The sequence below is a fragment of the Athene cunicularia genome, assembly GCF_003259725.1.
Source record: "Athene cunicularia isolate RWA chromosome 12 unlocalized genomic scaffold, athCun1 chr12_part1, whole genome shotgun sequence".
Lineage (NCBI taxonomy): Eukaryota > Metazoa > Chordata > Aves > Strigiformes > Strigidae > Athene > Athene cunicularia.
The window spans coordinates 16096497-16120817 of NW_020799116.1; the positions used below are offsets into that span (position 1 = coordinate 16096497).

The window sequence follows — 24321 nt, forward strand, 5'->3', positions numbered from 1 at the left end:
GAAGAAGGTGTATACTGTGGGCCTGCATCACTGAAAATCTTCAAATCAAAGTTGGCCATTTTTTTAAAAGCTCTTTCTCTTTCAGTTGTAGCTGTTGGACACGATACAATGATTCATTCATAAAATTACATAGATCGAAATAGACAGTCACAATGGTCTCTTATGGTTTTAAAATCTACAGCTCTACACTTTATATACTGTCACATAGAATCACTGATAAGTGAAGACCATTCTTTCAACATCTTTTAAGGCACAAATTAATGGTTCATATATCTCCTCTCCACACATTCAAAAGCTATTACTGAAAACAGGAAAGACTATTAGTGGATGGGTGGGATTGTGGCATTTTTGTAAGAGACACTGAAATTTATTCTTTAAAGTGAACATGAATTCCTTTGATTTGTGTTTTGAGCTTCAAAAAATAAATAAACTCAGTAATGTAATGAATTCAAGCAGGAGAATGAGAAATTATTTTTTATAGATCAGTATAGGAAATGCAGTATGTCTGATGGACATATAGGCCTTCATTTGCATTATATTAATGAATCAGTATCTCAACAGAAACCTTACGTTTCATTACAAGCAGATATATTTGTCTACCAGAAAGTATGAGTCCTGGATTTTATAAGATTTAACAGAAATTTCATAGATTCATAGATTTCTAAGGAAAAAAGTAAGTCAACTCTTGACCAGAGCTCCTCCTAGAAAGATGCAATACAATTTTTCACCTTCACATTTAATCATTTCATTTCAGATAAGCAATCAAATATTTGTTGCAGTCTGTGAAACTGGTTTAACAACAGTTAGCTATTAAACAAGCCAAGCATATAAGACAGTATAAGAAACTACTCCAATTTAAACATGTATGTAGAAGCTCACAGTGCGAGGAGCTACAGGAAGCACAGGTCTCAGAGAGACAGCGTTTCATTCAGCTGAGCGAGAGGGAAGTCAAACAGCTACAAGGCATCAGAGGCAAGAAGCAAAAGAATTAGCACCGTTAGCATAAATAAACCCGACTGCAAATGACAAAACACATGTCTCTGCATGCTCTGTTAGGTTAAAGTAACTTTACATTTGTGGAAGACAATGAGAGCTTTGCTGTGAGATGGTATTTCTCTCATGTTGAATTACCGCTGCTGGAGAAGTTTCCACCCAGAAGGCGCAGACCTTCAGAGCATTATCTCTGATTCTTCAGGTGGGTAAGCTTGCTTTCTTAACAGGTTGGCAGCCTGTTACAAAATCCTGATTGACATTGGTAAGTTTGCAAGTTTTGTACTTTAGTGCATGATTTATTTATAGAGTATGTATACTGCATTGCACTTTATTTACTCTTTGGCTCCATTTTAAAAAAAATCTTTTCTTTAAAGTTCTTCTAAATTTACTGTGATGATTGCCTAATTCATTTGGGTCAGGTGCCTCAGAATTAATTTGTTTCCAACTCTGGAAGTCAGGATATGAATGAAATTTTTGCAGGTGCCTGCGGCTAAAGGTATGGCTAAGGGCTTTGCTGGAGACTGCCCACATCAGCAATTCAGATGCAGCAGGATTTATAATTTTAAAAATTTTTTAAAGAAAGATATCATGTGACAGTGGGCCAGAACATTCTACTTTCATGCTTAAATTTGCCATTTCACTCACAAAGCTGAAGATACAAACAAATACATCTGTACACATTCATGCTGAGCTAAGTTAAATTGATTTTAAAAATATCACACACTAGTATTACACATATTTTCTCAACATAATCATAGAATCACAGAATGGTTTGGGTTGGAAGGGACTTTAAAGATCATCTAATTCCAACCCCCCTGCCCTGGGCAGGGACACCTTCCACCAGCCCAGGTTGCCCAAAGCCCCGTCCAACCTGTCCCTGAACCCTTCCAGGGAGGGGGCAGCCACAGCTGCTCTGGGCAACCTGTGCCGGGGCCTCACCACCCTCAGTAAAGAATTTCTTCCTTGTATCTAATCTAAATCTACCCTCTTTTGGTTTAAAACCATTACCCTTCATCCTATCCCTACACCCCTGATCAAGAGTCCCTCCCCCCTTTCCTGTAGCCCCTTTAAGTACTGGAAGGCCACTATAAGGTCTCCCCGGAGCCTTCTCTTCTCCAGGCTGAACACCCCAACTCTCTCAGCCTGTCCTCACAGGGGAGGTTCTCCAGCCCCATGATGATCTTTGTGGCCTCCTCTGGACCTGCTTGAGCAGATCCGTGTCCTTCTTATGTTGGGGGCTGCAGAGCTGGACACAGCACTGTGGGGGGGGGGTCTCATGAGAGCAGAGTAGAGGGGGAGGATCCCCTCCCTCAGCCTGCTGGCCACACTTCTCTTGATGCAGCCCAGGACACAGCTGGCTTTCTGGGCTGTGAGTGCACACTGCTGGCTCACGGTCAGTTTTCCATCTGCTCACATCCCCAAGTCCTTCTCCTCAGGGCCACTCTCCATCCACTCCTCGCCCAGCCTGGATTTGTGTTTGGGATTGCCCCAACCCATGGGCAGGACCTTGCACTTGGCCTTGTCGAACTTCATGAGGTTTGCACAGGCCCCCGTCCCCAGCCTGTCCAGGTCTCTCTGGATGGCACATCCCTTCCCTTCAGCGTGTCAACGGCACCACACAGCTTGGTGTCATCGGTGAACTTGCCAAGGGTGCACTCGGTCCCACTGTCCACATCACTAACAAAGATGTTGGGACAGCACCAGTTCCAACACCAACACCTGAGGAATGCCACTTGTCACTGGTCTCCACTTGGACATCAAGCTGTTGACTGCAACTCTTTGTGTGCAACCGCACATTGAGTGTAAAACTGACTAGAAACAGCTTCTTCATATATAACTATGACATGCCTTTAATTCCCTTTACTCCTGAAACTACAACATCCAGAAGAATATGATTAGACCTCCTAAAAGTAGCAAATTGTTGCTTTGTGATCACATCTTTTTCCAGTTCCCATAACAGCAGTAATAGTACCTCATCTGTAACTGCCTACTCTCATTTCCAGACTCACATTTTAGTGGTCATAGCAATATACATTCACAGAGAAAGTAAAACACATTTTCCTGAAGGCACCTTTTAGAAAAGGTTTTTCCCTGCACAAATCCATTAAAAAACTGGAAAAAGAAGCAACTACTGAACTTCCTGTCATTTCTTCATAAAAGTTATTTAGTACTGAAGAACTGAAGTAATAAAACCTTAGAAACAGGCTTAGACAGAAAGTAGTTAAATATATATAGGAAGCATAAAATATTACTAAACTATTCCATTCGTTCCTTAAGAGTTTCTTTCTGGCAATTTTACATGTAACTAACACTCCTTTCTCTAAAAAGTAGTTATTTATGTTAGAGAGTCAGTGCGAATAGGGTTAAAGAAGGGGATGGCAAAATAGGGCTGATCAGTCCACTGTGACTTTAAATTCTTGATTGTTGTGACTGCATTTTTCACATTTTTAAACACGATTGTCCCACCAAGCAATCTCTATAATCTGGATATATCATCAGTTGTTTGCTATTGACTGCATTTGTTTAAATCTGTGAATTAACTCAAAATTGCAGGGTTTAAATTCTCCATCAGCTGTTAATTAGGATCCATTGTATCTAATAATTTTAGAGTATTTTTAAAATAGATGCTGTCTATGTGTTTTCCCTCCTCTTTTTCTACGCTTCCTCACACTAAACAAGATTCTCATTCGGTTTCTGTGTATTTGATGTTACTGAGTGTAAAGGACAATGAGGGAGATAATAATCCAGATTATTGTGTAGCCAAATCTCAACAGAAAAACGTCCCCCAGCTAAAGACACATAGATGAACTTTTGTTAGCAATGAAATGGTTCCAGAAATGTTAAATAACTATTTGTCTGTTTTTCCTGCCCCTCAACTCCTCTCTAGTAATTGTGGTCCTTCATCAAGTCATTCTTCAAACTGCATTCACAACAGCAGGTAAAATTTGCATCTCAGTGTGTGTGCGATTTGGATGCTTATTATCACAAGAAAATTCTTTCTTCTGTTTGGTTCTCTGAACACTGTTTCATGCCCATAAAGAGAAGGCTTTCTTGAAGAAACTGAATGTTCTTGCTTAGTACACTCCCTACCAGGTTTCATCTCGACTAGGAGTTCATGCAGAAATTTACGATTAGCTCTGCCAGCAGTAAAGCCAGCTGCAGAACTGGCAGTTTTTATTTATCCTTATTCTTAACTGGGTTAAGAACTAAGCTTAAAATCCCAGTGGACATTTGACTTCAGGCTCACCCTGCACATTAGTCTGAAATGGAGATACAATGTGCAAAACTGTGCAGCAGTCATAAGAATGAAACTTTTCTTAACTGCCTTAGAGAAATGTTTCAAAATGCTCCCTGAGATGTTTTTTGAGCTCAGTTGATGAAATTATTGCCTGACCCGAACAAAGCTGTTGTTCCTAATCAAGAATATGCTAGACTCAGAATGAATTGTATCTTCCAGGAGACTGACTCTCACTTTGGTAGCAGAGTGACCACAACTCATCACTATAAAAAATGGCACTGAAAGATCCACTGCATGTAAGAAATAAATATATAATCTGTTTTGTCACTGGCTACTTACAGAATATATTTGTACGTCCACCAATTAACACAATAGTAAAGCAAAGTTCCACAGAGAAATTAAACAGATATTTGTTGGCTAGATGTATAGCTTGAATGGCATTGTCAAAATACATTTCCACTCTTACAGCCCAGGAGTAGAGGAGTGACTTGAAAGCTGAACTATCATGTTCTGTGAGGTTTCCAGTCAGTGTACTACAAAATGGTTGTAAAAGATATAACCAGAGTTCAAGATTTTACATTTTCTCAAACATAAAGCACTAAGCCTTTTATATTAAAGTATGGCAGCATTAGGAAAATGTTGTGGGTTTATTCCTTTAAAATTGAACCCAAAATTACATACCATTTGTGTGAACACAACACAGCATTCCAAACTCTTTTGCAGAGTGCATTCAGCAGGTAGTACACCAGTGGATCTGATAGTTGTAGAGCAGACAAGGTCAACAAATAATTTATTAAATGACATTCTAAACACAAAAACCAGAGGGATCATATTTCAGAAGACCAATAGTTGTGTGAAAATTTACCTTGATAAAATGACTACATCTGACTACGGGTATGTGTCTCTAAAGGCACTAGCCATCACAATGTCACGAGGCTTTGAGCAGAAAAGAAAGCGCAAGCAAGGTTGGGTTTAAAACCAAAGCAAATGGAATTTGTATGAGACTGATCCTCATAAATCAGAAAAAGATCCTGAAAACAAAATTTGCCATACAACTATATTTAAGTATAGATCATTTGGGATAGCATTCATGTATTTCATTTCAAGCTATACAGAACAAAAATATAGCTTGTTTCTCACATATCAAATATATATTTGTTGAAATTATATGTTTTGAATGATAGGAATCCTTTTTCTGTCCTTCTGCACTGAAATCTGTGTGGAAGAGGATGGGGTACCTCTTCCTTGGAAGAAATACTTCTAAACAGGATACCAGGTCTTCACTGGAGAGACAGAAGTCTTAAACTTCTCAGGGACATGAAAACAAGTATCTCAGTGGTGGTTATGCCAGTTTCCACTTATGCCACCAGAATAATCCAGAAACGCAGTGCCACTGGTTTCCCCCACTCCTTCACAAGCACATCTTTCCTGTTTCTCTCCTTTGCTTTTAGTCCACACACATGGTTTTATATTAGCAGAGGCATCTGTAGACTCTAAGCATCATAGAACAAACTCATACTGGTGAGGAGATGGAGTGGGCTGACCTACAAGATCTTTCCCTCAATAAAGTTTGTAATTCTGTGCTCTCTGTAGTGATGATGAGAGATCATCATGAATGTCTGGGTCACAGGAGAGTTAATGTACCACAGCTATGGAGCATGATATGCAGATTGGAGAGGGAGGAAGAATGTGGAGCTCAGCATATCACTTCTTTCTCATATAAACTGATGCTCAGCTTAGAGAGAAAAAACATACTAATGATGCAGCTGATGTCTTGTTAGAAAAGATCTGAACTGTGACCAATCTTTCTCGACAAGAGTTTTTATTCTGCATAAAAATGAGATGCTTAGTCATTTGGAAAATAAAGACTAAATCAGTGATGTCATTTCATTCAATGGTGGAATTTCAAAGAGATTTTTTTTTTCCTTTATTATGAAGAAAATCTTTTAACAAGTCTATTGAACAGCCCATTAATAAGCCTCTTTCCCATCAGCATCAAAAGAGAAGTGAGAGCACAGGGCCTAGAGGATAAACAAGGATATAAAACCTTTTCTTACTGTTTTAAAATTCAAAGTTTCCATGTCTCTGCATAAGGCTGTATGTGTATGTCCATGTACAAGTAAGAGTGACAAGCGACAAATATCCTTGACAATTTTTAGCCTCTTGCTGTACACGAATGAAGGGCAAATATAGAAAAATATGTAATGTGTCAGACATCAACACACTTTTTTTCTCCCCACAAGATACATGCTAGTTCTCCACAGGGAAATCTGCAGGAAAGTAATTCTCGTAATATTATGCAGACTTACTGGTGATGTAACACATACATTTAAATGGGGAAAAGCCAAAGAAGATAAACTAGTTAGGATAAGCGTTAGCAGCACTTAATCAAAGTTGGTGACTGACCCCCAAGACGGGGAGGCAGCTGAAGGGGCTGTTGTCTCCCACAGGTCTCCACATAGTTCCTCTGAAAATTAAATTCTAGTTTTCTCTTAGCATCCAGTAAAAAGGAAGCTGGGCAGAGGTGGCTGAGCGCACCACCACATACCTGTCTGTCTCTTTGCAGGGCACTGCTTTCCATGGCTGTCTGGCTAAGCCACATATACAGTGTCCATATAAACCAACATGGGTTTACGTGTTGCCACATATACTAGAATGTCCTAGTGTCAAATATTGCCTCTGTATTCAGAGATGAAAAATTGCACAGCTTCTTGGGCAGAATATATATATATTTGGTTTCCTAAAGCTTTCCTGTTGACTTGACACATTGGACTTCCCTTAAGATATTTGGAAAAGTGGTACAAAGGACAAAAAGTGTAGAATTCATTGTACTTATAGCTATGCTGGTGGTTTTGGAAGTTTTCTCAAGGTTTACTGGATATTCAGCAAATCAGTATTTTTTATACTTCACCTCATAGCTGTGTCTCAAAGAGCCATCATAATGAAATCAGAATAATGCTTAACAATCAAGTCTTACTAATCGTTGCATAACTTTGGTTGTACACTCAAGAAAATATGTGTATTTGTCTCCTGGACCTATATTCCCAAACCAGAAGTTACCGAGATCATCATGTATGTGTTTGGGAGGTGCTGTTTACCTGCATTTTCTGCCAGGGTTTCTTTATGAACTCTTTATGTCACGCTGCAAAATAAGACTCCAGAAAAGCATTCACAAAAAATGCCTCTGGATTTTATTACCATTGTCACCCAGCACAGCAGGCTCCTAACCAGCAAACCTTTGCACTCACATGTCTTCTAAATATTTCAAAATACTTTACAAAGACGAATGAATTAAGTTTCTAATCCTCCTTTTTAATATAAATTTAAAAATCCACATTTTATATGGGTGTAAAATGAGACAATGAGAGATTAAATGTTTGGTTGCAATTACAGGTCTGGGGTAAGAATAAAACCCCAATAAAACCCCAGAATTTCTGACTTTCCTTCATATGCTGTTATCTGCTCTTGGTAAAGCGAAATAAAGCAAGCAGGTTACTTGGATCTTTTCCCGTAAATTTTCTTATGCTCATATGTTTTATGACCAGCAGAATATCATCAGTGAAGATCCCAGAAACACAGGGAAGTGTTTTAACTGAAGAGTCAGACATAATCCAGAGAAGGCTGTTATCACCTGTTCTGCAATTCTGACTCTCAGGAGCTTCTCCTGATGATTTTTTACCTTCTTTAATCAAACCTGACTCAGAGAATCATGACATCACCCCCACTACTGCTGCTCTCGCTCTTATTAGTATTGTCCCTCAAAAGGCTATTAATGAGTAACTGGTGGTAGCTGTCAGCTCAAGAAACCAAGTGTTACACTCAGTTGTACAGACAGCGTGTCTATGTGCCTTCTTTAGGTAGTGAAATCTTGAAAGACCAAGGGGAGTTAAAGAGAAACAATGATCTGAAGAGTTTGTGCCGTTTCTTAAGGAAAGCAGTTTGCAGCAGTGTTCCCCTGGGCAGCCACATCTGTGTAATACGGTTCCAGGAACTCTCCAAATCATACCCCAGAGAAACTGAGAAGTGGGTGCAAGGTCTGCAATAAAATGCTGTCACATGGGGAACACAGAAAAGAAAATGAGAGCAAAAGCAGATATGATGCACAGTAATCTCTTCTCTATGAATCAACATAATTTCCATACAGTGAGGCAAAGTGGGATGATTTCAGACAAAGCAAGTGAATTCTTAGGGCACAAGCATTTTGATTTGAAGATCATAATGAAGAATGAGAGAAATACAGATCTCATAGTGACAGGGAAGCACAGGAGATCAAAGGAATTTTTGTACCTTAACTTTGCTGACAACAATGAGTTAATCCATTGCTGGTATAGCACACTTGAAGGGGCTTCCTTCAAGTGATTCTGCCAGAGCTATTAATCTCTTTCTAGGCAGGCCTAAGCACCCACTGGTTCAGTAGTTTATTCAGATTCACAACACGGAGGAGAATGATTTTGCTACTGATCTTTCTTTTAATAGACTAGAACCATAGAAGAGTATCAGCTGAAAAGGACCTCTGAAGGCCACCTGGTCCAAACCCCAGCTCAGAGCAGGACAACTTACAGCAGGTTGCTCATGGCCTTGGCCAGTTCAGTCTTCTCCGTGTCCAAAGATGAGGATTTCATTTTCCCAATAGGGAAATGGGGCTGAACTTCATGAGGCTCCTATCAGTTGATGTCTGTAGGCTGTTAACATCCCTCTGAATATACATCGCGTTTTATCTTTCGAATATATGCAAACCATATTTATTTTGTTTAAATTAATACAGTGTTAATCTCAGTCACCATGGGAAGGTATATGATGGAGTTAAAAGGATTATTAGCATTACCTGGTCACATGGTACAGCAAGAGCTACACATCCACCCACACAGCAATTGCATCCAACTGGAATCAGGCAGATATTGTCCAGAGGCAATTCTCAGAGCCAAATCCTTGTCTAGTATGAAATGGCAGGGCATATTCAAGATCAAAGGACTCCTGCCATTTTAGAAAAGCTAGAGATCTAGTCCAAAAGGCCTCTTGAACATTTGTTTCTGCTTTCACTGAAATCAACGGGAATGTCAGGTACATGCAGGCAGTGAGTGGGCACTTCAGTACGGATTCGTGTCTAGTCCATGCATTATCTGTTCTGTGGTAATGTCAGAAATGTTTTGGACACACAGGAATGCAGACATCCTGCTTCAGATTACTTACAGTCTAAAATATTAATCCTGCATCATGAACTAACACTTCTTTACTATGAGTTAAATTTTCTCACTCTTAATGCTTCACTCTTCCTCTTTACAGTACAAGATGCCCTGTTTCCTCCACCCTAGAGGACACTGACCTTACCTCCGTCAGAGGTATATAGACAAGGTGTCATCGGAGCGAGTGGTCACAGCAGTCAAAGTTGATGGCAGTGCTGGAGTGGCAGTGCAGTATCAAACATCTTGCTAACAGCTTTTTTCCTCCTCAAACCATAAACTTTTCCACACCTCTAAAATGAAGAAGGTAGCCCACAGAGAAGAGTCCTTACACCCCACTGAACAACTCACTTAACTGCACAATTTCAAAGACATAAACCACTTGAGTAATCCCACTGCTCAACACAGGATAAAAGGAGAAAATAGCATTAAAGATTTAAAGTAAAGAATATAGCAAACTCAAATGATAACTGTCCCATTCACGTCACTACAGCTAAGGGTTTGTCAGCACTTTCACAATAATGCTCATTTCTCTGCTGTCACTCCAGGCTAAAATTTGGCAGAGCATAAAACTTAAAGCACAGACAGACACAATAAGAACACAGTGAAAAGGAAAGCAAAAGCTTCAAGGACGGCATCCTAAGATATGTTCACATGTCAGGAACAAACAGTATCTTACAAAGCATGATGCAAGAAGTTAAGCTAGGAGAATTATTCCTTCTGTCATTAAGATAGTGTGATAGAGAGGGAATTGCACTGCAAGCTCAGTGAGATATATTGTTATGAAACTACTGTGAATAAAAGATCTAGAAGAATAAATATTAATATGGTAATTTAAGCTAAATTTATGCTGCAGTACAATGGAAATAAATAAACCATAAAGAAGAGGAAGACCATACACAAATATTACATCTGAGCAGTTGATATCCAACTTCTCTTATGGAATGTATGAAAATATATCTGCTTGGACTGCTTTGGGGACTGGAAAGTGCCACTAATGTAAGAGATTTCTCTCAGTGTAGAGCACCTTTCCCCCTGCCTCTTTTCAGAATTGAGACCGTTGCTCCAACAAATGTCCAAATACAAGAATAAAGCAGGACTGAGCATAGCATCGAAATATCTCTTATACTCCAATAGTAAGCCTTACATTGTAGGGTAGCATGAATTAGTACTGCATTGAAAGTCATTATCTCACTTGCACCTCTGCTTCATCCCCTCAGCTCATTTGTCAGCCTAAATACTGGTACCCATATGGATGTAGAATGGCCCAGAGTAAAGAAGGGGGTGAGATTAAAACTAAGCTATGATGGTGGGTCAGTTTCAACTTGGACAAAGCCCTGAGCAACCTTTCTGAGGTCAGTACTGATGCCTGCCTTGAGCAGGAGACTGGACTGGGTGCCCTCCTGAGGTCCCTTCCAACCTGTAAGAATCTCAGTTCCTATGGAGCAGCTCGTGAAGAAGGTCAGAGAGGTTTAGGACCACTTCTTGCACTAGCAGAGCTAGCTAATGCTAGGTTCAAGTGTATGTAGAACCACAGTATTAATTAGTAATGTTTATATTTTTGAAGTTTTTAACAGGTTTGATTAACAGAAGAGAGTAAGAACAACAAAGATGCAGTTACTATCACACAGATGGTGCACTAGATGGTTTACTCACTCTCCATCTTTGTCAGTAGGTGCTGTGGGACTTAACAGAAGCCATTTAATTTTGTTACAGCATCAATGAAGATGATTCTTCTCTTTTAAAAGCACTTAGAGATGGCCTGTATTATCCATGCAACATAGGATTGCTATTGTCTCAGTAAATTTTTATGAGGATTTGAAGAATTCCAGTAAAGTAAAAAAAGAAGGTGCTTAGTTCCCATGTTCAGAAATAGCTATAACAAAGAGAACTATTATGTAGGTCACCTAATCCCTGTGACTTTGTTAGGTAGCATCTTCCTTGACTTCATAAATGAGTGCAGGCTTGGACTGTGATATTCTTTCAGCAGCTCTTGAAGAAGGGCAGCTGTGTATCCTTCAAAATGTATGTTCAAGTGTTTGAGAAAGTCTAGTGCATCATTCTTAAAGCAGTGCAACTGCTGAACATGGAAAAATTATATTGTGCTCATCATATGAGAGCTCTGATGATTGTAAGAAACAGACAATTAAAGGCAGTATTAAATCAAACACATGTCCACACAACATCAGTTTAATTTAGTAGCAAAGGAATTACTTTCACTGTAGTAATTAACAATGCTGTTGCTTAAGAACCACAGTTCTTCCATAAGTTTATCAGGACATGCATGCATGCTATAATATAAGATGTACTGTCATTTGTCACAGAGAAGAGATGGAACTCCGCTCCCCTGCTTGCCTGTGTTGTCAGGGAAGGGCATGCTGTTTGCATAAGATGCAGGTCACACATTCAAAATCATTGTCCTGGCACTCTCAGTCTTTTTCTTTTGTGCAAAATGCTGATGCTTTCGAGATGCAATGATTTAGCTTGTCACTGTGCTAGTGTAACAGATGGCACAGGAGTGTAGAATGAATGAACAATGAATGAAGGACCACGTCTCACTTCTGTCAGTGTGTGATCTTTCAGTGGTTCTGATACAAGGCATCTATTATTCACCCTTTTTAGATCAATCTGCTCCCTTTGTTTAACACTACCTAGTTAACAGTGAGATACATTTTTGAAAAAAATAGCTAAAAAGTCATTGCAGTATGCAGAATTAATGGGAGAAGTCTGGTCTTTTTAAACCTGAGGTCCTCGTTTCCTTCTAACAGGACCACAGAATGATGAATATTGTTTTCACCTTGTATCTGACCATACAGTTCCCTGAATCAAAAAACAGTGTTTCCTAGTCCTCTGGTTCCAGGCCTCCTCTGCAAAGCCTAACACAACTCTTTTGTGTCACTGAAGCCCCAGATAACACCTGAAGCAAGTTTTTCAAATGGGGTTAAGCACTGACCAAAGGATCAGGATAAAGATTGTGAAGAGTAAGAAAAAGAGAAAATCGGTTCAGAGTCTTCAAGGCAGCATTCAGATGGATGACTATATTTATCCACTCACTAGGCATGAGGAACAAAGACAGTGGATTAAAAAAAAAAAACAGGAAATAGCTGCAATGTAAAATGCAAAGGATAACCTCTTGTCTCCTACAAGCTAAGGATCAGTGAGGCTCATCAACATTCTTACATTTTGTCAGGCCTCAGACAGTTGTTTCATGTATTTCAATAAGTACAGAAAGGAAAGAGTGATACTCTTAAACTCCAGTGTATATGTTAACATGGGAAGAGGATGTATCAGGTGGAAAATAAATTATAAGCTCTTCAAGTGTAGGTATTAAAACATCAAGCTATGAAAAGCACCGCAGTGTTCTATAGTAACAGTCCAAACATTACAGTCTAAAAATGTTACAGAAATGTTTACATAACCGGATCTAAAGACCTAATCCAATGCTCATGGACTTCAGTGAGACTAAAACTGTTGATGCAACTTCTTTTTTTCTTTAAATAATCCCTTAGAACTGTAAAACCAGTTCTGTGCTGTTTATTTGGAGACCAAAGGCTTTCCCCCGATAAAAATCCTGGAAAAGCCATCATTTTCTCAAGCTGTTGCTGTCTCTGAAGGTTAATTAACACTGGTTTGATTTAGTTTAAAGGTGAAAAGAAACATGATTTTTTTTGTCTTAATTTCCTTTGATTTTAAACAATGTGTTACTGATACAAGTTCTTACGTGCTACAAATTTTATCTGATCTGACAGCTCTTTATGCTTTAATAGGCAAGACTGCAAGAGGAAGCACACTGCTTTGTGTAATAAGGACACGGATCCTACTTTAGGGAGCTCTGTGGCAAAACTCTATTAGTGAGAGTAATAAATGGTCTACCCTTTTGGAAATTCAGGCATTTCCAAATTTATTTTCATCCTAAGTGGATAAAAAATACTGAACCCCCCAAATGTTTAGTAAAATGTGGATTGCACTGTCTTTTAATTTGGAAATATCAACTAGGCCCCGTTGAAATACTTTTACAGTAATATTGAAATTTTATAGTCTGTACATCTAAAAGTTTGAACATGAAAAAATATCCAAATAAATGGAAATGTTGAAATAGAATATTCAATTTTATTTTTAAAATGTTTTGAATGTTTTCCATATAAAGTTCTTCTTCCATATTACTAGAAGACATTTTGAATTAGGTGTTTTCCAACAGTAAAAACTCTTTTCTCTACAGTGTATTGGAAATTTTTTATTTTATCAGCTTTCAAAGAAACAGTAAAATTAAAAAGAACTACCTGAAGTTGCCCTGGCTTTTAGGAATGTGTCTGCACTTGCACATATTTTATAAATGGTACAACCTGTATCTGTGATCCATATTCAGGGAGGGAGGGAAAAAAGGGACTAGAAATAGCTGCTAATAATTTAATGCCTATACCAAATGCAGACACTATGAAGTTTAAAGGTGTTTAAAACCTAATACACTGGGTACTTTCTTAAATCGATATTTTATACTAACAGAAAAAGGAATTACAGTATTACTCTTGAAAAAATATGAACAAATACTCATTTTTTTACAAGCTTCTTCCTCGTGAACTGCTAAAGACACCTAGAAGTTGCTTTTATTCCAAACATATCTTCCACATCACCTTTTTTTTAATATAGTTAGTATCCAAGTCTTAAATGACCTATCAGTGTGTCAGAAATGTGCATCAAATTATTCAATACATATTACCGTACTGTTCTCCAAACCCAAACCCCAGATTTTTTACTGGGATTCTGGGTGTATAGAAGACATCGCAGCATGAAGTCTAGGCAAGGTCTGGTATGCTCTGCAAGTGTCTCTGCCTGGGCTGGAAATGATGTGGAAATTCCACTTGGTTGGTCTCAGTGCAGTTTCAAAACAGTGCAGAAGGGATCCGAGGGGAGCAAGGCCACAGAAAACACTCCTCCACAGCTCTGCAAGGTGGGACCTCTCACATGAAAGGCATTATTAGCTTTTCCTGTAACGCATCCCAACCTGTCATGGAAAGCCCGATAGATATGGGGATATGTTACAGCAGCGAAATAACCTCATGATGGATTCTTCATCCTCTGTTTTGTCCCTGCCCAAGCCCACTTGCGGCAAGAGGAAAAGGAGCCAATTTCATGCAGAACGCAGGAGCAGACCCATTACACCTGCTCCTACACGGAGGGGGACAGAGGAGAGGAAGCGCCTCTGATCAGGGTGAAATAGAAATACTTGTCCACAAATGCATGAGTCAGAAAATAAATTTTTCACAATAATTTTGAAATCGCTTTCCCAGTAGAAAGTTACATTAATTACTTCCTGAAGGCCATTAGACTTCAGATCTAAGTGTAAGGTCCATGAAGTAGGTAGGAATTACAGTGAAAAAACAGCAGCCAGAACTGTCCTTTGCTAGTATATCATTGGAGAAGAAAGACAATTTAACTTCTCCCATCAGAGTGGAGGCTGTGCAGTTGTAAAACCTCTCACATCCAGCTCTCTAGCACATCCTAAACCAACACCGTCTTAAGGCTGATCCCTCAGCTGGGGAAAGACTAGTTTAAAGGCATCTTTGATCCTCTACCACATAGAAAAATCTTGTGGCAAAAAAAATAGATATGGGGCAGGACTTTGAAGATAATCAATTTACTAGAGGGAAAAAAAAAAAAAAAAAAAAAAAAACCAAAAAAAAAAAAAAAAAAGCCTCAAAGCCTCCTAAGCTTTGGCAGGTCTTTCTCATACATATGGAGTGCCTGTGCATCACAAAATGTGAGTGAGATCAGTCAGCATGTCATTATTAATGAATAATAGGAAATACAAAGAAGAGTCAAAGCCTGAGTGCAGTGGACAATGACAGCTTTGATGACTTTTTTATCTCACAAGTTATAGGAGTGCTTTCTAAAATATCAGAAAATGAGTTACAGAGTCCACAATGCAAGATGCAAGTCTTATGTGACATCAAACGTAAGGAATTCATGAAAATTTCTTCTCTCAAAGTAATGGTCTTCATATATGCTGCTGACACACTTGAAAGTTTGCGTCGAGTCAGTGTAAACAAACCACGATGAAATAAAACTTCAGCTAGTTTTGCAAAAGCAAAAGACAGCAGCTCCAGCTGTCAGTGAGACACAAGCGCTGCAACAGTCACCACTCTGACGACAATCCTTTGGATCTTCATAAAGAGCAAACTGGCACCACCATCTGAAAGTTTTCTGAATTCAGTGTAATTATTATCTAATTCTACTTAACCATTTAATTAAAACAAAAGCATTCTAAGCAGCCTTTTACAACATTTCAGTAAGGAGATTTTTTTAAAATAAGAAAGTATCATCACTGTTTTAAAGGGTCGCTACTCACTCCTTCTGCCTTGAAAACTAACTACTCCTTTAAATTTAAAAATACATCCCTGAGGACCATGAGATCTCACTTCTCCTTTACCAGTAAGACTAGTTCAGTTTTGCTATTCATAAGAGAAACGTTCGGAGCTGACGCAAGGTCAAGCCTGCCAAAGCCAAAAGATGACCCGGTCTGTGTTGTCCACACCCATGATTTCTGATCTGCAACAAGAGGACAAGTAACAATGTTCCAGCCTTGTTCTTGAACACATTTTGGTTCTGGTGTGAGTTAGTAGCATTCATTATGCAAGAATTTATTTTCTGTGCTATTTACCGCTTTAATATTCTAAAACTGTGGGATGAAACAACAGCAAAAGTGCCCTACCACAAACACCTTTCAAAAAGGGGCAGGTGTTTACTCAAGGAAGAACTAACAGACATCAAAATTTATTATTTAGGTCTCTGCTTATTATATATGAATATCTAAAATGATAGTTTCTTTCTTTGTACCATACACATTTCATTAAAAACAAAGCTTCGCTATTTCACGTAAATTCAAAACATGGCAGAAAATTTCTAGATAAAGTAAAAATTTAATTATTTTAACGAATAGACTACAGGGGTGGGTAATTTTTTTTTATATCACCATACCATGAAGTAGTCATACATTTGGTTGTCCACTGACTATTTTGCAAAAAGGACTCCCTTCAAATTAATCTTCTGCAGCGCATTAAATTATTCAGTATACTAAAATATGGAGTTAATCCTTGTTTTCCCTGCAGAAAGGCTGCAACAGATGAACTACAATGCTGTGTAGAATAATGTTTTAACATGCGTGTGCTCAGTTTTGCAGGAACCATGTGTTGGAAAGAAATACCTGAAAAAGCGGAGCCTGCTTCCTCCTCAGTTAGCATATCCCAGCACTAAAACTGACCATTGGCATTTCTCATTAATACCTAGTACAGACCTGCATATACCTTTTGGGTACTAAGATACCTTAGATATGCTGCAAGGATTTTTCCTAAAAGAACAGGGAGTTAGACCTAACCACTGAATCTACTGACCTCCTATTTTCACAATTTATACAGCAGTATATTTTATATATATACTTAAACTGCAAATCATCTGGTAAGGCTTAGAGTAATGGAGAGCTTGTGCTTTTTTCAAATGGATGAGAATAACTATGGTACTTAGCCTCTCTTTTCAAAATAACAGCTGTCTCTACCCTGCAGGAAAGAGAAGAAAAGAACTTGGGCTTTTGGACTCCAGAGGGGGTTCAGCAAAAGAGATAAAGAGCTGGCAAATTTCAAAACACTGCCTTAACACATACCTGCTTGCACTCAACAGTAGATTTTCTGTTTATAAAACAACAACAAAAATTATTAGAGGGGGAGAGAGGGGAGGAGAGCGTGATGGTGTGACTTGAACTGAGAAAATGAGGTGTTGATTCCAGACCATATGTACTGAATTCTCCCCCAGAAACTGAACGAACAGTCACCGAGTCCATCTGGTCCCCATATCACAGAATAAAGCCTCCTTTGCTCACAGCACTCAGTGCAGCACATGTATGCGATTTAACTTCACCTTCCTGTAATTACCTCAGTACATTCCCCAGGAAGCTTGTCTTATCCACTTGACAGCTACCAAGTGATCTGGGCAGACCCCAGCGCTCTCGCTGAGCCAGTGGCATGTTAATGGACAGCCACGCCGCAGAAGATGTGACAGGGGAGCCGAGCAAAAGGTTTATCGTGCATTTCCCCTGTACATTTCCCAAGCCACTACACAAGCATCAGCACTTAGTGGAGATGATTCTCCCTATCTAAGCAGCCTGGCTAAGGATATGTCAGTGATTCCTGTCTGAAATGTTATGCTGCATTCCCAAGCAGGCCAAGAGACCGCATTAACGTGGAAGAAAAGGATAGTCAATATCTCTTCCGAAATTATGCTGTATCCTCATTTGGGGAACAACTGAGTCTAATTCACTGAGCTGTGTGATCCTAGAGAACAGTGTGACAGAAAGGTCCATAAGCAATTGAAAATATATGCCACGTCTTTCCTTGCATCCCTTTTTGTCGTTAAATATACCAACTAATTGGTGCTTTGTTATAAAATACTATTGGGACTGCCTGAATAGTCTTGTAGTTATTTAATAAATTACTCAGCAAAGGAGTGAATTTAGCCAGGCATCCACTGGTGAGGAGACTGCTAATTAACTGATATCCAGGCAGGCAGCAATTACCCTTCTCCTCCCAGACAAAAAGAATATCTCTATTCCAAATATGTGTCCAGAAGGAATGAAGAGCTCTGAAATGCACGTCTCTTCCAGTAGGAAGTGATTTGTAAAGGAGTAGCAGTCAACCCAAAGATCTCAAATCATTTGAACTAAATACAAAACAAGATAAAATAAAAAATCTGTTCTTTATGAAGGGAGTGAACTGGCTTCGGAAGTAAGTTTCCAGCTGGGACCAGATTGCAAATGCCTTTACTCACTCTGCAGGAGTAGTTATTCACGCGAACAGTCCCTGTAAAGCCAGGGAAACAAACTCACGTGAGCATGTAGTCATGACTGTGAGCATGAGGCTTGCCATCTGACCTTCAAAACCAACAGAATTTTGTGGTGCTTTTACTGAAAAAATATATAGGGATGTTGGGATGTTGGGGGTTGTTTTTCTTTTCCTAAAATATGATTTTACTGTCATTTCATATCAAATGCCTTAGGAGGAAATTAACTGATTTCATTTTTAATTTATGGAGAGTTTTTCATTCTGACACATTTGCTCAAATAATCCAGTTTACAGGTCGATGTCTCAGCAACAGATTTCTAGCAAACAGGATACTAGGATTTATCAGGCTTCCACTCATTTTGTTTTCTGGAATGTCCAGCCATAAAGCAGACTCCCCGTGGCCACCTGGGGCTGAGGCTCTGCTGATGGGCAACCACCCACCTGCTCGGAGGCTAGGAGCCATCCTAACAGAGACATGTGAGCACAAAGGCAACCAAGTGACTGCCCATGTTGAGTAGGAATCAAGGATTTCTGGAGGAGTGTTCAAACAGCTCTGCATCCTCTGTTTAATGACCCATGAGAGAAAGGATGCATTTAGAATTGAGCAACATAGAGCTGTTCTGATTACATGAGTTTTCACTCATTTACATAAAGGCTGAAAAAGAAATGTAAGACAGTTAGTGACCTAAGGGCAAAATTTCAAAACCACTAATAAGATTTAAGTGTCAAGATGCAGTAAGCAGTTAGAGCTAATATCTGAAACCAGAATCCAAGCCTAGGACAAGAGGCAATCTGGCACCCAAAGACCAGAGATCAGGCTAAATACCAAAGGTCAAGAGCCTGAGTCAGAAAATGAGATACAAGCCAAAGGTTAGGACTGAAATAGGTCCTGGATGGAAGCTGATCACAAAATGAGCATTTTCAAATAGCCACAGACCTCAGCTACTGACTAGTCAGAGAACAAATTTAGAGGCTCCCGTAAATAGCACTGATGTTAGCATCAGTGAGCGTTCGCAGGGGTGACCATAGTCACCATGACTGTGGACTTGCTGAAAGGGCCAGCCCAGCCAGCAGCCCTTAAGAGCCCACCACTGACGTCAGTCTGGGTCACTGAGATCCAGAGTAAGGACTGTAAGAGCTCCCCCTGATTACACAGATGAGTGAAGCCCCTAACAGCCACACATATGTTCGCAAAGTTTCCATTCCAAAAAATAAGTTATGAAGATTTGTTGTTGTGGTTTAAACATGGCTGGCAGCCAAACACCACACAGCTGCTCACTCAGCCTCCCCTGCCTGGGGGTGGGAGAGGTATGAAGGGCTAAAGGGAGACTTGCAGGTTGAGAGAAAAACAGTTTAATAACTGAAATAAAATAAAACAATAACAATAATAGAAAATACGAATGGGTAATGCACAATGTGATTGCTCACGACCCACTGACCGATACCCAGGTCATTCCCGGTTAATGATCCTGAAATACCAAGATCCCACAATCACAATCCCAAAAGCAAGAGAGAAGCCCCTCCTTCCTGGCCACCCCTCTTTTATATACTGAACATAACATTCTATGATACGGAATATTCCACTGGCCAGTTTGGGTCTGTTGCTCTGGCCGTGCTCCCTCCCAGCTTCTTGTACACCTGCACACGGGCAGAACACGGGAAGTTGGAGAATCCTTGATCTCTTAGCAACAACTGAAAACATCAGTGTATTAACAACATTCTTCTCATACCAAATCCCAGAATGAATCCAAACCACAGCACTATTCTAGCTACTAAGAAGAAAAATGAACTCTATCCCAGCTGAAACCAGGACAATTGCAAAGTTCCTCTCTTCCATAAACTCAGTGGAAGTGCAAAAAAAAAGGCAGTTCCAGCTGAAATATGAGAAAAAACTGGGCCCCAAAGATACTGTAGAAGCTTCAGAAATCCATGGACTAACAGAAGATCTTGCTACAGATCTACATTTTAGTTGCCTTGTTCTTCTATTACTATTTTGCTGATTACATCAGAAGTACATAGAGAAGCCCTGCTGCTACTTTATTGCCTCGGCTACATACAAACAAGTAAAATAGTCTCTTTTGATAATTTTACAGGGTAAACATTTTCTAGTATTACATTATTTTTAATGAGAAACAGGTAACAAAAGTATCAAAAATAACCTTTTTATGTATAAATTAAAAGAATAAATTCACCTTGATGTTCCCTTATATGCCTTATTAGCATACCCTCTGGAAAATTCCTGCAGCTACAATGTTGCTTAAAACTACAGTTAAGAGATATCTTAAGTAATAATCTCAGTGAACAGTTTGCACATAGCCCATATACCAGAATATGTTTTTTCAAACATTAATAATTAAATTCTGACTGAAGATGTTAATGAAAAATCAACTCAAAGAGATAGAATATGGACAAAGCCTTTATATTCCTCTCCGATTTTTTTTGTCAAGGTTATAAAGAACTAATAAAGATTGGAGTAAATTTAATAAGTCTCTCTCCCTGCTCTGCTATGTTGCTAATAAACAAAAACACATCTGTACAATTACCTTAACTACTATACATTTATTTTTTCTTTCTTGAAGTGTTTGACAAAGTGCCCCTATACTGGCAGCCATGCCCACCTGGTATGTCAGTATTTCAGTTACTAGCTTTCACTTGCAGTGGATTTTACTTAGTATGTCTCTCGCTGTACAAAAACAAACAAATAGTTACTACCCTTCAAACATTTCAGCTGTCGGCATGGTGCCACTAAGCCATCGAGACCACTTTGCAGAAGTGTGACCATTAAACAAGCACCATGAAGTAGGTTAGGGTCTACAAAAGGACTATCTGCAGTTGGAGAAATGTAAAAACCCACACAGTATATTACACAGTAATATACAAAATACAGTAATTACAAAATGCTACGCAGTAATATTTGGGGGATTTTCTAAAGAATATCAGATTGTTGCTCCTTTAACTTAAGCGTTCCCCACAGCTGTTTGTAAGCCAATAACCTCGCCTGGCTCTCATGTTACAGAAGCTCATGACTCACATGGTGACCCTGAAGTGCTAAATCTCAAAAGTTTACACAGCCCACTTGGCCAGCTCCCCATTACAGCTGGAATTTCTGACTGAGTGAAAAAAAAAAACAAGAAAAATAAACAAAATGAACTATAATGGGAGGATCTTACAAAAAATATATATCCATGATATTGCCAAAGTCAAACAGTCCCCTTCTCGCACAAATACAGTGCAGACACAGCCATCTTTGCCTGCTAAGACCTCCTTCAGCCTGAGCTCCCCTGCTACTCTTGTGCAGACACTTGCTACTGAGAGGTGAAGCAAAGAGCAGGGGGAGCAGCCTGCCTGCCCCCTCCGGCTGGTCCCACACTCTCCTTCACGCTCCACAGGTACACCAACGGCTCTCCCTCCGTACTCAGCTTACCTCCTACACACAACCATTCATTAATTATCCAGGTGACAAGTCCATCATGAAAACGGAGCTGATCAGAGTTTTTCTTAATCAAAAAATAGCAAAAAGTATGCCAGTTTTATCCCAAAGTAAAAACGTCTTACAGTAGCAATTTTTTGTATCTATATTTTGCTAACTCGTTTTGAATTATTACGATGGTAAATAGTGGACTCTGCTCATTCCTGCCCCGTAGGACAGTTCTCACTTCTGGAACTAAGTTCTCTTGGTTGGCAGGTCTGTGTGATGGTTTTAAGCCCTGCTGGGACCAGAGACCACGTTGCCGTTGTCCCTCCCCCACCCTCAGACACAAGTAGGGCACAAACCCCGGGTTAAAATAAGAAGAAATTGAATACAACGGTGTAATAAGCAATCTGAACAACAACAGTAGCAATGAGAACAACAATGAACAGTAATAACAGTAAACAAGACAAAAGATATACAGAGAAATACTGCAATGGCTACAGACAGCTCGCTCGCGATGCTCCCCACGACCAAAGCCACAAAGGAAAAAGTTCCCGCACTCCCGCGCCCTAGTTAGTCCTTTTCCCCTTGAAAACACGCCAAAGTAAGCAATCTCATTTGTAGGTTAATCTCTAAAGTTACATTCATTTTCAACATGACAATTCAGTAAATCTGTAGACAGAATTTTGTAGAAAATATTTCACTAGTTGACTGCCGTTTTGCTTTTATGCACATATCCACACACAACCCATTTGAAAACAGTTAAATAAGATGTTACTGCTTTTTTTCTTAAATAATTCACTACTATCAGATCACTTACTTTCTAACACCAGAGTCAAGGGACATGATATCCCAAAATTAAAGGGTGAAGTTGCACTTCCATCACAGCCCTTAAGGCTTGCCCAAACTACAGCAGTTTCTTATGCTAAGCTCTGTGCTAGTTTGATTGCAAATTTCCACAGCATTGTGCATTAATGCCTTCCTCCTGAAACGCCCTTCCTGTGCCATCCCTTGCCCATCTTAACCACAGGACTCCCCAGAGCATCTTCAGCAGACAGCTTTATGGTTCTTTTCTGAGTGACTACAGCAAAGGAATTCTTCATCAGCCAGAATTTACTTGGTGAAAACAAGACAAATAAGAGGTTACGATCTCATCCAGTTTATTTACTCAGTCATGATGTAATTGAGATTCTCTTTTTGCCAGTATGGTGACTCCTTCCTGCTTTTCTTAGCCTACCTTCCTAACCTCCTGGAGAAAGGCCATCCCATCCCAAACTGTGTAGGTCTGACTCAGACTTTCAGTTCAAAGCAGAAACACGTTATGAATTCTTGACTACAACCATTAGGGGCAGAATTTAGCACACAACACACATTAAATCCACGTGGTTATGTCACTGGATACTCTTGGACATGATACAGCCTGGAGAAAGCTGACATGTGCTTACACCAAGAATTAACCTGCGCTGTGCCTTAGGTTTCTGGCTACACATGTGTCTCTTACAGTTTGCAGCCCAACCCCAGTGGGCAGATGAACACCCAGAGAAGGTGTTAGGTGGCAGCAAGTGGCCTGAGGAAGCCCACCCTGCCAAAGCACAGCAACATCCCTGAACCTGCTCCTTTGTCATGCCTGCAGCATCAGGATGACAGCAGTCAGTGCAGTGTTGCCCTCACCTTCAGACAAGGTCTTGTGATAGATGAGCAATCCACCAGCCAATGAGTGAAATATCGTCATAAGGCCTACTATTTATTTTACTCTTTGAAAAAGTATTTCAATGAAATTTATGAGTAAATACATTGTACTCCTTTTGTCTGGGAAAACGAAGGTACAGAGAGCAGAAGTGGTTTAATAACACATGAAATTAACGCAGGTTTACTGATTCCCATTCCTCTGACACTGGAGAACCTAAGAAGCATCAAAAGCAGACAAAATCACTGAGCTGTTTTACATGATACTTGTTCCCAGTCATGTCTGAAAATCTCCAGAAGCTATTTACTCTCAGAATTGTGTTGCATCTTCTGTATTAGTACTGTACCACATCAAGAAAAGCCTATTGAAAAATATATATTTGGCCATAAAAAATTTATCTAACCTGTTTTAAAGATGATTGCTCTGATATGTGCACATTTTGCAAGAGGACCAGCTAAAAATATTGCAAAGGAAGTCTGACTTGCTATTTTACAGCAAGGCTTCAGAGATAAAGAAGCATATAAATATATATTTTGAAATTAGTCTCAATCTCTCTCAAGAGGCATTGAAAATGGCTCAGGAACCTTAAAGGATACAAAAGGATGTTTACAAGAAGACAAAAATATAAGCACGCAATGATGCCATAAAACTGACACAGTATATTTAAGGTAGATAATTCAATACTAAAAATTGACTGAGGTTAAAAACTGACACAGTTATACTAAGACAGCTTGCTCAAGGCTCAAGGTATCTACTGTAATGCACAATTATTCCTGAAGTATTTCTCAATCCTGTACAGACCAGAACCTTGCTAATCAAATTGTCTTTTTTTTTTTTTTTTTGTCTGTGCAGTCTATAATCTGTACAAGAAGACTTAGAACAGGCTACTCTGCTTAGTGATAGTAATTGTGTATTGTTTTTCCTAATGTTATTACACCAATAAAAGAGAAACTAGATGTAAAATGTAATAAACAATAGAGAAT

General features: G+C 39.3%; 1 protein-coding gene across 16 annotated transcripts in view; it reads right to left on the minus strand.

Annotated features, from left to right (window-relative positions):
• CACNA1D (calcium voltage-gated channel subunit alpha1 D) overlaps nt 1-24321 on the minus strand; it is a 232573-nt gene that overhangs the window by 207594 nt on the left and 658 nt on the right. The gene's annotated exons all lie outside the window — the stretch shown is intronic.